Genomic DNA, 16,542 nt, shown 5'->3' on the forward strand with positions numbered 1-16,542 from the left:
TATTCGTGGTGTTATCATGTTATTTAATGCCACCATGATATGACAGTAGTATATTAATGGTGTTATCATAGTGTCATATTATCACGGTAGCAAGATATGTTTTTATATGAAAGTCAATATGACACTATAATATTAACGGGGAGATGATAGCTATATGTTAACATGATGATCTGACAGTGACATGTTAACATAGTGCTGTGAGAGTAATATATTAACTGTGCAATTATAGGATTGTATGAACACAATGATCTGACAGTGATATATAAGTGGAGATACGTTTGTGTTGTACAGTACTAACAATGAGATGATAGTGCTCAGATGGACCGTGATATCATTGTACTGTACTAATGGTGATGTATCATAGCATTGTATTAGTCCCATCAGCAGCTCTGGTTCCCATGAAGGACTCTCCTTCTCAATCTCTGTCCTCACCAAAGGCATGGTGACCCTCAGGTTAAACTCAACACTAGTCATCTCTCTCTCTCTCTCTCTCTCTCTCTCTCTCTCTCTAGTGAGAGCAGCCCTCTGGTCTGAAAGGTCTATGGCGATTTTACCCTTACCTTTATAATAACACTGTGATATCACAATATTGTTTTCACTGTGATATGACACACAGTCATGTAGGAGTATTGTATTAACAGGATGATTTGACAGTCTTGCATTAATGATGATAATGATGTAATATATAATTTTAAATTAATGCAATGATATTACTGCTATCTAAAGGCAGTAGGAGTATATACAAGAGGGAAATCAGGAGGGCAAAAAGGAAACATCAGGTAACTTTGGCAAATACAGTTAAGGAGAATCCATTAAGGCCAAAAGGGTAACTCGGGAGCAAATTGAGCCCCTCAAAGATCAGCAAGGTGGCCTTTGTATGGAACAGCAGGAGATGGGGCAGATAATAAATGAGTATTTTGCATCAATGTTTATTGTGGGGAAGATATAGAATGTAGGGAAATAGATGGTGACATCTTGAAAAATGTCCATATTACAGAGGAGGAAGTGCTGGATGTCTTGAAACACATAAAGGTGGATAAATCCCCAGGACCTGATCAGGTGCACCCTAGAACTCTGTGGGAAGCTAGGAAAGTGATTGCTGGGTCCCTTGCTGAGATATTTGTATCATCGATAGTCACAGGTGAGGTGTTGGAAGACTGGAGGTTGGCTAACGTGGTGCCACTACTTAAGAAAGGTGGTAAGGACAAGCCAGGGAACTATAGACCGGTGAGCCTGACCTCGGTGGTGGGCAAGTTGTTGGAGGGAATCCGGAGGGACAGGATTTACATGTATTTGGAAAGGCAAGGACTGATTAAGGATAGTCAACATGGCTGTGTGCGTGGGAAATCATGTCTCACAAACTTGATTGAGTTTTTTGAAAAAGGCTAGCACAAGGGGACATTGCTTTAAATTGAGGGTTGATAGATATAAGTCAGATGTCAGAGGTATTTTCTTTATTCAGAGAGTAGTAGGGGTGTGGAATGCCCTGCCTGCAACAATAGCTATCTCGCCAACTTTAAGGGCATTTAAATGGTCATTGGATAAACAAATGGATGAAACTGGAATAGTGTAGAATACTTCAGATTGGTTCCACAGGCCGGTGCAACATCAAAGACTGAAGGGCCTGTCTCAGTAACAAAGAGGATTGATGAGGGCAGAGCGATGGACACGATCTATATGGACTTCGGTAAGGCATTCAACAAGGTTCCCCATGGGAGACTGATTAGCAAGGTTAGATCTCATGGAATACAGGGAGAACTAGCCATTTGGATACAGAACTGGCTCAAAGGTAGAAGACAGAGGGTGGTGGTGGATGTTTGTTTTTCAGACTGGAGGCCTGTGACCAGTGGAGTTCCACAAGGATCGATGCTGGGCCCTCTACTTTTCGTCATTTATATAAATGATTTAGATGTGAACATAGGAAGTATAGTTAGTAAGTTTGCAGATGAAACAAAAATTGGAGGTGTAGTGGACAACGAAGAGGGTTACCTCAGATTACAACAGGATCTTGATCAGAGTGGCAGATGGAGTTTAGTTCAGATAAATGTGAGGTGCTGCATTTTGGGAAAGTAAATCTTAGCAGGAGTTATACACTTAATGGTAAGGACCTGGGGAGCATTCCTGAACAAAGGGACCTTGGAGTACAGGTTCATTGCTCCTTGGAAGTGGAGTTTCAGGTAGATAGGATAGTGAAGAAGTTTTGTATGCTTTCGTTTATTGGTCAGAGTATTGAGTATAGGAGTTGGGAGGTCATGTTGTAGTTGTATAGGACATTGGTTCGGCCACTATTGGAATATTGCGTGCAATTCTGGTCTCCTTCCTATCAGAAAGATGTTGTGAAACTTGAAAGGGTTCAGAAAAGATTTACAAGGATGTTGCCAGGGTTGGAGGATTTGAGCCACAGGGAGAGGCTGAACAGGCTGGGGCTGTTTTCCCTGGAGTGTCGGAGGCTGAGGGATGACCTTATAGAAGTTTTTTAAATCATGAGAGGCATGGATAGGATAAATAGACAAAGTCTTTTCCCTGGGGTGGGGCAATCCAGAACTGGAGGTCGTAGGTTTAGGGTGAGAGGGGAAAGATATAAAAGGGACCTAAGGGGCAACCTTTTCCCACACAGCATCTGTGGAATGGGCTAGCAGAGGAAATAGTAGAGGCTGGTACAATTACAGCATTTAAAATACATCTGGGTGGATATATGGATGGGAAGGGTTTGGAGGGATATGGGCCAGGTGCTGGCAAATAGGACCAGATTAGGTTAGGATAGCTGGTCGGCATGGACGAGTTGGACCGAAGGGATTCCTGATGAAGGGCTTTTGCCCAAAACATTGATTTTCCTGCTCAGCGGATGCTGCCTGACCTGCTGTGCTTTTCCAACACCACTCTAATCTTGACTCTGATCTCCAGCATCTGCAGCCCTCACTTTCACCGAGTTGGACCGAAGGGTCTGTTTCCGTGATGTACATCCCTATGATTCTGTGACTCTAAAGCTAGTTTTGTTTCAATAAATCACATCTCTTGGTCCATCTACCAATGGATTCTTCAGATCGTTGGGATAGTTTTTACCAGTCACACCTTGAGCACCAGCTCTACCTCACTCCAGCTCCTTCCATTAAAGGTTTCCAAAATCTGAGCTTCTTCCTCCCACCTGGACCTTAATGTCACGGTGTAGGATGTCAGGCTGTACATGGGGATTCTACATTCCCATTGTGATCCCATTCCCTTGTCCTTTGAAGATCAGGAGAGTGCACACAGTCCTGATGTTTTAGAATCAATATTTTGCGTCTGGTGACTGATCATCAGAACAGATGTTCTGAAATGTTAACTCTGCTTTTTTCCCACTGATTCTGACAGACCTGCTGAGTTTCTCCAGCAATTTCTGATTTTGTTGTTAATTTCCAGGCCCACACCTGAATGCATTCAAACTGCCAGTTTTCCCCACAGTTGAGATAACTAGATAATTATCCTGTCAGTACTGGCAGACATAGATTTAATTTTCATAATTTCTAAGATGGAATTATTTTTCCACTCGGTGCCTTTTTCTGGAGAAATATTTTTAAAATTTAATTGTGGCACTTTATTATAGTTCGCTGAAGAGTCAGAGAGTCACAGAACATGGATCAGAGCCATCAGCCCAACTCATCCAAAGTTTCTTAAACTGAACTAGTCCCATTTACCAGCATCTGGCCCATATCCCTCTCAGGTGAGGAGAGTGCAGTGCGCACTGTCCTGATATTTTAGAGTCAATGTTTTGTGTCTGGTGACTGATCATCAGAACATTCCTGATGAAGGGCTTATGCCCAAAACGTCAACTCTCCTGCTCCTCGAATGCTGCCTGACCTGCTGTGCTTTTCCAGCACCACGTTTTCAACCCATATCCCTCTGAACGTTTCCTATCCAGTGCTTATCCATGTACCATCCAATGCCTTTTAAATGTTGTAATTGTACCTGCCTCTACCACTTCCTGTTGCAGCTCATTCCACATATGCCCCACGTATGGAATGAGCTGCAGTTTTTCGAAAGGCTTTTTTACTGAACAGAATAGCCTCCATAGGCTGTCTACTGAGAGTCCTGCAGTGAGTGACATTCCAGTTCCAACTCACTGGCTGACCCCAGGATGCCCAGAGGCACAGTGTAAGCCTGCAGTGTGGCTCTCAGCTGTTTGACATGTCCAAGTGGCCTGACTGGAGCTGGACTGCGAGTGTACCACCCCATTTGCCATTACTCCAGCAGATTAACAACTACTTTCACAACTGCTGCCATCCAACCACTCACACTGTGAGCCTGGATTGAAGCTCCCTCTTTGATCTAAATAATAAGTAAGTGTGACAAGGACAAGTGATGTAGGAGCAGCATGTAATAGCACAGTGATGCTACTTTGCAATGCTGTGCCATTCACAGGATGTACTGCACTGAAAGCAGATGTAGTTTGATGAGAATTACTGCTTTTCAAAGACACTGATTGCTTTAATTAGTGTTGACAGTGAATTCACTAATACTCCAAACCACAACCAGCAATCTACCAATTAAAAGCATGCAATTAAAACAATTAATTTTGCAATTCTAGCACAGGTAGTGTATGGAGTAGTGACAGAGCGTGGAGACATCAGGCAGGCAACTGAACCTTTCCTATATTTATTCCACAATCAGTTCCTTGTCTTTTGAAGTTTCTGAGTGCACTCACTGATACCTCTCCCTATTACAGCGGCTGGTCCCTGTCTGACCTTGTTTTCACCATCTGACATTTTTCCACCGTCTCATGCACACGTGTACATCCACACGTACACTCATAGGCACATGCACATACACACGCACATGCACACTTGTACACACTCACATGTACGTGTACACACGCATGCACATACACACATACACACGTACATATACATGCATGCGCACACATGTGCACACACATACGCACAAGCACATTCATGCACATACACTACGTACACACAGGCACATGCACGTACTCACACATGCGTGCACACACACACATGTACGTACACACATGCGCACGCACATACGCACACACGTGCACGTGCACACACACGTACGCACACATACACAAGCACATACACACATGCACATGCGCACACACATGTACGCACACACGCATGCACAATTGCACACATATGTACATACACACACGTATGCACATATGTACGTACTTACACACAATGCATACACACATGCACACCAATGCTCACACACATACATACACACATGTACAGGCACATGTACACATGCATGGAAATGTACACATATGTACACGTGCTCACACATGTACATATACATATACACATGTATACGCACACACGTGCACATGCACGCACGTACACATGCACACACACACACTTACATGCATGTATGCATGTGCACACACATACACAAGAACATATATGAAAATGCACAGACACCCATATAGTCATGCATCACACCTGTGAGAGGACCCCCGAAACAAATAGCAGGAGATTGCAGTGGGAGAGGAGTTTCACAAGGTGGGGGCAGTGGGAGTGAGATGTGGGGTGGGGTGAGAGAATGGGGATCCCCAGCAGCGAGGGTGTATAGAGAGGATCCCAGCAATGCAGGGAGTGGACTGGGATGGATGGATTGTTAGGACTTTTATTTGGAAGGCAAATAACAGCCTCTGATCCCTTGCAAAACTCCATCCCTCCATCCCATTGGAAAACAGCAATGGAGATTGTGAGATGGAACTTCTGTGAACCGCTTCCTGTTTAAATGATAAAAGGTAGGATTTTGGTCTGTTATCCAGACACAGTCAGTAAACAGAATACGGAATAAATGCCCAATCAGAATGAAACTGTGAATTTGGAGATCAGTTTGAGAACAGCTGGGTGATGTGAATGAGGTTTTTCTGAGTGGATAGAATCCTCTGTCACTGTGATATCTGGAATGCAGGGGTGAGGAACGAGGAGATAATGCCCCGGTGAATATTTGGAATGAGAGAACTGCCTGACAGCAATTCCTAAACCACTGAGAGAACAATCCGTAATAACCCACACGGCTGAGGACAGACAAGGAGTGTACATCGACTCGGATTCGGGTGAGGAATATTGCTGCAATTTGAGTAAGGGAAGTATGACCTGCAAGATGTATTCTGATCTTGACCACAACAACAGGCGTATTGGACATAGTTAGAGCCGTGTTCACTGATAATATCCCCCAGAGTGTAATCCATTTTCATAAGGCTAGCCTAGAGTCATAGAGATATACAGCACAGAAACAGACCCTTCGGTCTAACTCAGCCATGTCGACCAGATATCCCAACCCAATCTAGTCCCACCTGCCAGCACCCGGCCCATATCCCTCCAAACCCTTCCTATTCATATACCCATCCAAATGCCTCTTAAATGTTGCAATTGTACCAGTCTCCACCACATCCTCTGTCCGTTCATTCCATACACGGACCACCCTCTGTGTGTGAAAAAGTTGCCCCTTAGGTCCCTTTTATATCATTCCCCTCTCACCCTAAACCTATGCCCTCTAGTTCTGGGCTCCCCCACCCCAGGGAAAAGACCTTGTCAATTTATCCAATCCATGCCCCTCATGACTTTATAAACCTCTATAAGGTCACTCCTCAGCCTCCGACGCTCCAGGGAAAACAGCCCCAGCCTATTCAACCTCTCCCTACAGCTCAAACCCTCCAACTCTGGCAACATCCTTGTAAATCTTTTCTGCGCCCTTTCAAGTTTTGCACATTCTTCCTATAGCAGGGAGACCAGAAGTGAATACAGTATTCCAAAAGTGGCCTCATCAATGTCCTCTTTTCCTATCTCCAGTCTGTGACTGAGATGTCCCATACTCCCAGGGCTAAATCACAAGGAGAGATAAAGTAAATCCAGGGTGTTGTATTCCCTGGAACTTTAGAGATTAATAGGTGATTTAAACTAATTTCTGAATATGTTGAGCAGACAGATACTGGAGATAGAGAGAAACATTTGCTGCTAATTGGGGAGTAGAGGATGGAGAGGTAGGGAGTTGGGGACAGTTGGGTGGAATGGCTTCCTGTCCCTCTGTTCCCTAGTGTTCTTTCATCTGCTTCAGTCATGGATTCATTCACTTGTCGTTTAAATGTAAACTGTCCAGTATGGGTTATCAATATGGTGATGCTATGGTGACATGATTTCCATTGTGGTCATTGACTCACTAATAGCATGCTCCATCCGGGGATCCTGATTGGAGGCAGCCATTGGGATAGATGGCTGCCGTTGGCTCCTTCCATCTCTCTCACGTGACTTTTCTGGAGGCATGAGATGGAGCACACTATGTCAGCCATTATAGAATGAGTAGGCCATTCTGCCCCTCAAGTCTGCTGCACTATTTAAAATAATGGTTGATTATCCACCTCAAAACACTATCCCCATGTCCTTTGTTGTCAGTAGCAACTAGAAATTTATCAGAGTCGCCATCTTGAAGTTACTGTAATGGTGCAGCTGCCTCAAACTGCCCTCTGAGTGAACTGGTTCCTAATCATTGCAATGGCTTGCCTTTTACTCAGAGACTGTGTCCCAGGGTGTGAGTATCCACTTCCAGGAGGAACCATCCTTCCTTCATCTACTCCATTTATCCATTTTTTTTTAAGTGTTGCCTCCAGAGAATCCAGGCCCAGTCTCCACAATCTCTCCCGATGGGATACTCTCACCATTCCCAGGAATCAGTCTGGTGACCCTCTGGTTGTATTGTCTCAATGGAAAGCATACCCTTCCTTACAGGAGAAGGTCAGGCTGTACCCCATACTCCAGAGGCTCCAAACAATTGAAGCAAGCCTTCTCATTTCCTGTACTCAAATGCTCTTGAGGTGAAGGCTAACATAAGGCTTCCCTTGGGAATTGCTTGCTGAATTTGCAGTGACTTACAAACAAGGGCACCCAGGTCCCTTTGAACATGAACAGTTTGTAATCTCTCTGTGTTTAAGACATACCCTGCACCATTAATCCTCCTGGATAACTTCATACTTTCCAGATTGTTCTTGCTCTGTATAAATCCTTGCAGCTCACACCCCACCGAGTTTTGTATCATATGCAAACTTGGAAATATTGCAGTTGGTCTCCACGTCCAGATCATCGATGAAGATTGTGACCAGCTGGTACCCAGTAGATCCTTGCAGTCCCCCGCTGCTCACGCCTGTCAACACAAGAATGAGCTGTTTATTCCAAACCTCTGTTTTCTGTCATTGTTTTGATCGTCTTTGTTTCTTTTTAACAGTCTCTGTGTCAGGGGAGGTGATGCCTAACAGACAGGAAACTCCCACGTTTTAACGAATACTAATTGTTTATTAAAAAGACACCCATTAGGGTCAACTCAGTGGGTGTGGAGGCATTAGAGAGAGCGCAGAAACAAACTGATGAGAAAGGTTTCAGGGATGAGGAATGTGGATAGATTGGAGAAGCTGGGGCTGTGATCCTGAGAGAAGAGAAGGTGGGGAGGAGACCTGTTTGTGTGTGAAAGGTCTGTGCAGATCACCATAAACTGCTCCAACTCTGAAAGGATCAGGCAAGAGGGCACAGATTCAAGGAGATCACACAGAGGACCTTGATCGTGCAGTGAGTAGTTAGGTTCTGGAATGTACTGCCTGAGAGTGAGGTGGGACTTTGGAGGTGGGGGGATTACTGGAGGGAGGTTGGAGGGGTGAAGGGGGGATTGGGGGGATGAGAGAGAGGCTGGGGGGGGTTTAGAGGGAAGTTAGGGAAAGGGGTTACAGAGGGTTTAAGAGAGGGGCGTTAGAAAGCAGGGGTTAGAGGGGGGTTAGAGAGGGGAGGTTAGAGAAGAGGAGTTGGAGAGGGGGGTTAGAGAGGAGGATTAGAGGGAGGCGTTAGGTAGGGAGTGTTTAGAGAGGGGGTTAGACAGGGGAAACATTAGAGGGGGGGAGCTGAATTGAATTGAATTTATTGTCACGCGTACTGAGACACAGTGAAAAGCTTTGTCTTGCGAGCAATACAGGCAGATCACAGAGTTGGGTAGCAGAGATAGTAAATAATAGGGAAACAGCGGCAAAAACAAAAACACAGGTACAGGCGAATGTCAAGAGTTTGTGAGTCCATTCAGTATTCTAACAACAGTAGGGTAGAAACTGTTGTGAAACCGGCTGGTGCGTGTGTTCAGGCTTCTGTATCTTCTCGCTGACGGTAGAGGTTTGCCAGAGTGGGCTGGATCTATGAGAATGCTGGTGGCCTTTCCTTGACAGTGGGCCTGGTAGATGGATTCTATAGATGAGAGGTTGGCCTTTGTGATTGTCCGGGCCGAGTTCACCACTCTCTGTAACCATCTCCGAACTTGAATGGTACAGTTACCATACAGGTAGTGATACATTCAGACACAATGTTCTTGACAGGTTAGAAAGTGGGTGAGTGAGGGGCTTTAGAGAGAAGCTTTAAAGACGGGTTAGAGAGTGGGTTTAGAGAGATGCTTTATGATGGGGGGGTGTTTAGATTACAGTCTGAAAGGGGGAATGGGTGGATTAAACAGGGTGATATTACTGTTTGGGACACGGTTAACATCAATTTCTTCAGAGAGCCAGTACAATAATAATAGGCTGAATGGCCGACCCCTGTGCTGTAACTACTCTGAGATTCCACCAGAGTCAGCCATCCAGCCCAGGGATCCAGGGACCCCTCCAATGCCCACTGTCTGTCTGACCCAGAGAAGATACTGAGTTGGATGATCAGCCATGATCAGATTAAATGGGGAGGTGGACTGGCAGAGCCACATGGTCTCCTCCTGTCCCTATTTTCCATGCAAATTGATGCATGATGCTATTTCGGTCATATTTACATATGCAAACTTAGGTGGAAGGTCACCTCCAAAATGATTTCATCTTGGAGAAATGTACTGGAATTGTGAAACCATAAGGAGTGAAGTATTGATCAGTAATTCAGCTTGAACTTCACTTAGATCCATGGTGAACTATCTAGAAGGTGGGTTATTCCCTATCAGTATTTTTTTCTCCTGGGTTTGTGTCTTTCTGAGGTTAAAGACCATCTCTGGGTTTTCACAAACTGTAACTCTATCAAGCCTGCCACACAACTATAATGCCCCACCCTGCCAGTACCAGTCATAAGCTGCTTCATTGGAGTCAGTGCCAGTGCCCTGAGACAGTGTGTGCTCTGTCCTCTGGCTGTGAGAGACCAATGAATCGCACACTGTGTCAGTGTGTGACCCCCTCCTCGGTGCAGTGTGATGAGCAGGTAGCTGCCTCTGTTGTTGGAGAGGGAGGGATTGGGTCTTTTCTCATCCTGATACAGCCGCCATGATATTTCAGTTCGAATGAAGCAGCTCCACATAACACGTATCACTGAGAGGGTTGGCATGGAAACTAATCAAACAAAGTATAGGTGCCTGGCTCATGATGAAACAACATGAGGGGGCAACACGGTGGCACAGTGGTTAGCACTGCTGCCTCACAGCGCCAGAGACCCGGGTTCAATTCCACCCTCAGACTGTGTGGAGTTTGCACATTCTCCCCGTGTCTGCGTGGGTATCCTCCGGGTGCTCCAGATTCCTCCCACACTCCAAAGATGTGCAGGTCAGGTGAATTGGCCATGCTAAATTGCCCGTAGTGTTAGGTAAGGGGTAAATGTAGGGGTATGGGTGGGTTGCGCTTCGGCGGGTCGGTGTGGACTTGTTGGGCCGAAGGGCCTGATTCCACACTGTAATGTAAGGAGTACGAGGCAAATAAGGAGCGTGCAGCTCCCGGAACAGCAAACCGTTCGAAAGCAGAGAGAGAGAGAGACCAGAAATATCCCACAGCTCAATGTAGAACCTGTTAGCATGCAGTCACCCAGCCCAGAGACACAGGGACCCCGCCCAGAGACACAAGGACCCCGCCCAGAGACACAAGGACCCCGCCCAGAGACACAGGGACCCCGCCCAGAGACACAGGGATCCAGCCCAGAGACACAGGGACCCAGCCCAGAGACACAGTCACCCAGCCCAGAGACACAGGGACCCCGCCCAGAGACACAGTCACCCAGCCCAGAGACACAGGGACCCCGCCCAGAGACACAGTCACCCAGCTCAGAGACACAGTCATCCAGCCCAGAGACACAGGGACCCCGCCCAGAGACACAGTCACCCAGCCCAGAGACACAGGGACCCCGCCCAGAGACACAGTCACCCAGCCCAGAGACACAGGGACCCCGCCCAGAGACACAGGGACCCCGCCCAGAGACACAGTCACCCCGCCCAGAGACACAGGGACCCAGCCCAGAGACACAGGGACCCAGCCCAGAGACACAGTCACCCAGCCCAGAGATATAGGGACCCCGCCCAGAGACACAGGGACCCCGCCCAGAGACACAGGGACCCAGCCCAGAGACACAGGGACCCCGCCCAGAGACACAGTCACCCCGCCCAAAGACACAGTCACCCAGCTCAGAGACACAGGGACCCCGCCCAGAGACACAGGGACCCAGCCCAGAGACACAGGGACCCCGCCCAGAGATACAGTCACCCAGCTCAGAGACACAGGGACCCCGCCCAGAGACACAGGGATCCAGCCCAGAGACACAGGGACCCCGCCCAGAGACACAGTCACCCAGCCCAGAGACACAGGGACCCCGCCCAGAGACACAGTCACCCAGCTCAGAGACACAGGGACCCCGCCCAGAGACACAGGGATCCAGCCCAGAGACACAGGGACCCCGCCCAGAGACACAGTCACCCAGCCCAGAGACACAGGGACCCCGCCCAGAGACACAGTCACCCAGCTCAGAGACACAGGGACCCCGCCCAGAGACACAGGGACCCCGCCCAGAGACACAGTCACCCCGCCCAGAGACACAGTGACCCTGCCCAGAGACACAGGGACCCCGCCCAGAGACACAAGGACCCCGCCCAGAGACACAGGGACCCAGCCCAGAGACACAGGGACCCCGCCCAGAGACACAGGGACCCCGCCCAGAGACACAGGGACCCCGCCCAGAGACACAGTCACCCAGCTCAGAGACACAGGGACCCAGCCCAGAGACACAGGGACCCCGCCCAGAGACACAGGGACCCAGCTCAGAGACGCAGGGACCCGCCCAGAGACACAGGGACCCCGCCCAGAGACACAGTCACCCAGCCCAGAGACACAGTCACCCAGCCCAGAGACACAGGGACCCTGCCCAGAGACACAGGGACCCCACCCAGAGACACAGGGACCCCGCCCAGAGACACAGGGACCCCGCCCAGAGACACAGGGATCCAGCCCAGAGACACAGGGACCCCGCCCAGAGACACAGGGACCCCGCCCAGAGACACAGGGACCCCGCCCAGAGACACAGGGATCCAGCCCAGAGACACAGGGACCCCACCCAGAGACACAGGGACCCCGCCCAGAGACACAGGGACCCCGCCCAGAGACACAGGGACCCTGCCCAGAGACACAGGGACCCAGCTCAGAGACACAGTCACCCAGCCCAGAGACACAGGGACCCTGCCCAGAGACACAGGGACCCTGCCCAGAGACACAGGGACCCAGCTCAGAGACACAGCCACCCCGCCCAGAGACACAGTCACCCAGCTCAGAGACACAGTCACCCAGCTCAGAGACACAGTCACCCAGCCCAGAGACACAGGGACCCCGCCCAGAAACACAGGGACCCCACCCAGAGACACAGGGACCCAGCTCAGAGACACAGTCACCCAGCTCAGAGACACAGTCATCCAGCCCAGAGACACAGGGACCCCGCCCAGAGACACAGTCACCCAGCCCAGAGACACAGGGACCCAGCTCAGAGACACAGTCACCCAGCTCAGAGACACAGTCATCCAGCCCAGAGACACAGTCACCCAGCTCAGAGACACAGTCATCCAGCCCAGAGACACAGGGACCCTGCCCAGAGACACAGTCACCCAGCCCAGAGACACAGGGACCCAGCTCAGAGACACAGTCACCCAGCCCAGAGACACAGGGACCCAGCCCAGAGACACAGTCACCCAGCCCAGACGCACAGTCACCCAGCCCAGAGACACAGGGACCCAGCCCAGAGACACAGGGACCCAGCCCAGAGACACAGGGATCCAGCCCAGACACACAGTCACCCAGCCCAGACACACAGTCACCCAGCCCAGACACACAGTCACCCAGCCCAGAGACACAGGGACCCCGCCCAGAGACACAGTCACCCCGCCCAGATGCACAGTCACCCAGCCCAGAGACACAGTCACCCAGCCCAGAGACACAGTCACCCAAAGTTTGTGAAAAGATTTGTAGCTCGGGTGCTCGTTGTTGTGGTTCTGTTCGCCGAGCTGGGAATTTGTGTTGCAGACGTTTCATCCCCTGTCTAGGTGATATCCTCAGTGCTTGGGAGCCTCCTGTGAAGCGCTTCTGTGATCTTTCCTCCTGGATTTGTAGTGGTTTGAATCTGCCGCTTCCGGTTGTCAGTTCCAGCTGTCCGTTGCAGTGGTCGGTATATTGGGTCCAGGTCGATGTGCTTATTGATTGAATCTGTGGATGAGTGCCATGCCTCTAGGAATTCCCTGGCTGTTCTCTGTTTGGCTTGCCCTATAATGGTAGTGTTGTCCCAGTCGAACTCATGTTGCTTGTCATCTGCGTGTGTGGCCACTAAGGATAGCTGGTCGTGTCGTTTCGTGGCTAGTTGGTGTTCATGGTTGCGGATCATTAGCTGTCTTCCTGTTTGTCCGATGTAGTGTTTTGTGCAGTCCTTGCATGGGATTTTGTACACTACATTGGTTTTGCTCATGTTGGGTATCGGGTCCTTCGTTCTGGTGAGTTGTTGTCTGAGCGTGGCTGTTGGTTTGTGTGCTGTTATGAGTCCTAGTGGTCGCAGTAGTCTGGCTGTCAGTTCAGAAATGCTCCTGATGTATGGTAGTGTGGCTAGTCCTTTGGGTTGTGGCATGTCCTCGTTCCGTTGTCTTTCCCTTAGGCATCTGTTGATGAAATTGCGAGGGTATCCGTTTTTGGCGAATACATTGTATAGGTGTTCCTCTTCCTCTTTTTGCAGTTCTGGTGTACTGCAGTGTGCTGTGGCCCTTTTGAACAGTGTCTTGATGCAACTTCGTTTGTGTGTGTTGGGATGGTTGCTTTCATAGTTTAGGACTTGGTCTGTGTGTGTGGCTTTCCTGTAAACCTTTGTGGTGAATTCTCCGTTCGGTGTTCTCTGTACCATCACGTCTAGGAATGGGAGTTGGTTGTCCTTTTCTTCCTCTCTAGTCTATTGTACCTCTTATAACAAGCAAAAGACAAACACGTAACCTCAACACCAAGGAGAGGGAAGCACTAAAATCACTAAGACTCGATAAGAACATAATTATACTACCAGCAGACAAAGGCAGAATGACGGTCATCCTGGACAAAGCAGAGTACATCCAAAAAGCACAACAACTACTTGCAGATACCAACACCTACCAAAAGAGGGAGTTTGACCCCACCCCACAGCTCACCAATAGGATAAACAACACACAGAGGAATCGACAAAAAAAGGGACAGAGAACCAGGTCTGACCTACAAAGAATGAAACCTGAAAGCAACAACACCCCCAGATTCTATGGACTATCTAAAGTGCACAAACCAGACATCCCACTCAGACCCATAGTATCACTACCAGGGACACCATCACACAAACTGGCCATAGAACTACAGCAGAAACTGAAACATCTGATCAGCGGATCCAGACAATCTATACAATCAACACAGGAATTCTTGGACATCATCAGAAATATACACATAGACCAGGAAGAAACCATGGTCTCATTCGATGTAACGGCACTGTTCACCTCTATCAACAAAACCCTAGCCAGAGAAACAATAGCCAACCTGCTGGACATACAGAACAGACAACAGGACGGGGAACCTATCAACAAAGACCGCATACTCAAACTACTGGACCTGTGCCTCACAACACACTTCACATTCAACAACCAAATATATGAACAAATCAACAGCACACCCATGGGCTCACCCATCTCTGGACTCATAGCAGAAGCGGTAATGCAAAGGTTAGAACAAACAGTCTTACCGCAAATTCAACCCAAACTCTGGGTCAGATATGTGGATGACACCTTTGTAATCATTAAAAACACAGAAATAGCGAACACACACCGGATCATCAACGCAGCACTCACAGGAATCCGATTCACTAGAGAGGAAGAAAAGGACAACCAACTCCCATTCCTAGACGTGATGGTACAGAGAACACCGAACGGAGAATTCACCACAAAGGTTTACAGGAAAGCCACACACACAGACCAAGTCCTGAACTACGAAAGCAACCACCTCAACACACACAAACGAAGTTGCATCAAGACACTGTTCAAAAGGGCCACAGCACACTGCAGTACACCAGAACTGCAAAAAGAGGAAGAAGAACACCTATACAATGTATTCGCCAAAAACGGATACCCTCGCAATTTCATCAACAGATGCCTAAGGGAGAGACAACTGAACCAGGACATGCCGCAACCCAAAGGACTAGCCACACTACCATACATCAGGAGCATTTCCGAACTGACAGCCAGACTACTGCGACCACTAGGACTCATAACAGCACACAAACCAACAGCCACGCTCAGACAACAACTCACCAGAATGAAGGACCCGATACCCAACATGAGCAAAACTAATGTAGTGTACAAAATCCCATGCAAGGACTGCACAAAACACTACATCGGACAAACAGGAAGACAGCTAACGATCCGTATACATGAACACCAACTAGCCACGAAACGACACGACCAGCTATCCTTAGTAGCCACACACACAGATGACAAGCAACATGAGTTCGACTGGGACAACACTACTATTATAGGACAAGCCAAACAGAGAACAGCCAGGGAATTCCTAGAGGCATGGCACTCATCCACAGATTCTATCAATAAGCACATCGACCTGGACCCAATATACCAGCCACTGCAGTGTACAGCTGTAACTGACAACTGGAAGCGGCAGATTCAAACCACTACAAATGCCGGAGGAAAGATCACAGAAGCACTTCACAGGAGGCTCCCAAGCACTGAGGATGTCATCTAGACAGGGGACGAAATGTCTGCAACACAAATTCCCAGCTCGGCGAACAGAACCACAACACAGTCACCCAGCCCAGAGACACAGGGACCCCGCCCAGAGACACAGGGACCCCGCCCAGAGACACAGGGACCCCGCCCAGAGACACAGGGACCCCGCCCAGAGACACAGGGACCCCGCCCAGAGACACAGTCACCCTGCCAGAGACACAGGGACCCAGCCCAGAGACACAGGGACCCCGCCCAGAGACACAGTCACCCCGCCCAGAGACACAGTCACCCCGCCCAGAGACACAGGGACCCCGCCCAGAGACACAGTCACCCTGCCAGAGACACAGGGACCCCGCCCAGAGATCACAGTCACCCAGCCCAGAGACACAGGGACCCAGCCCAGAGACACAGGGACCCCGCCCAGAGACACAGTCACCCTGCCAGAGACACAGGGACCCCGCCCAGAGACACAGGGGACCCCCAGAGACTCAGTCCCCCAGCTCAGAGACATAGGGACCCAGCTCAGAGACAATGTTTTTCAATAATCTACTTTAAGATTTGTTCAGACAG

General features: G+C 49.0%; 1 protein-coding gene across 17 annotated transcripts in view; it reads left to right on the plus strand.

Annotated features, from left to right (window-relative positions):
* LOC140458399 (leucine-rich repeat and immunoglobulin-like domain-containing nogo receptor-interacting protein 1) overlaps window positions 1-16,542 on the plus strand; it is a 548,017-nt gene that overhangs the window by 513,642 nt on the left and 17,833 nt on the right. Inside the window, exon 8 of one of the 17 annotated variants that reach the window (XM_072552885.1) lies at window positions 5,917-6,061. The exons of the other annotated variants lie outside the window; for them this stretch is intronic. The gene's annotated coding sequence lies outside the window, so the exon portion shown is untranslated. The remainder of the gene's footprint in view (window positions 1-5,916; window positions 6,062-16,542) is intronic. 17 annotated transcript variants of the gene reach the window in all.

This window comes from Chiloscyllium punctatum, chromosome 33 (genome assembly GCF_047496795.1).
Source record: "Chiloscyllium punctatum isolate Juve2018m chromosome 33, sChiPun1.3, whole genome shotgun sequence".
Classification (NCBI taxonomy): domain Eukaryota; kingdom Metazoa; phylum Chordata; class Chondrichthyes; order Orectolobiformes; family Hemiscylliidae; genus Chiloscyllium; species Chiloscyllium punctatum.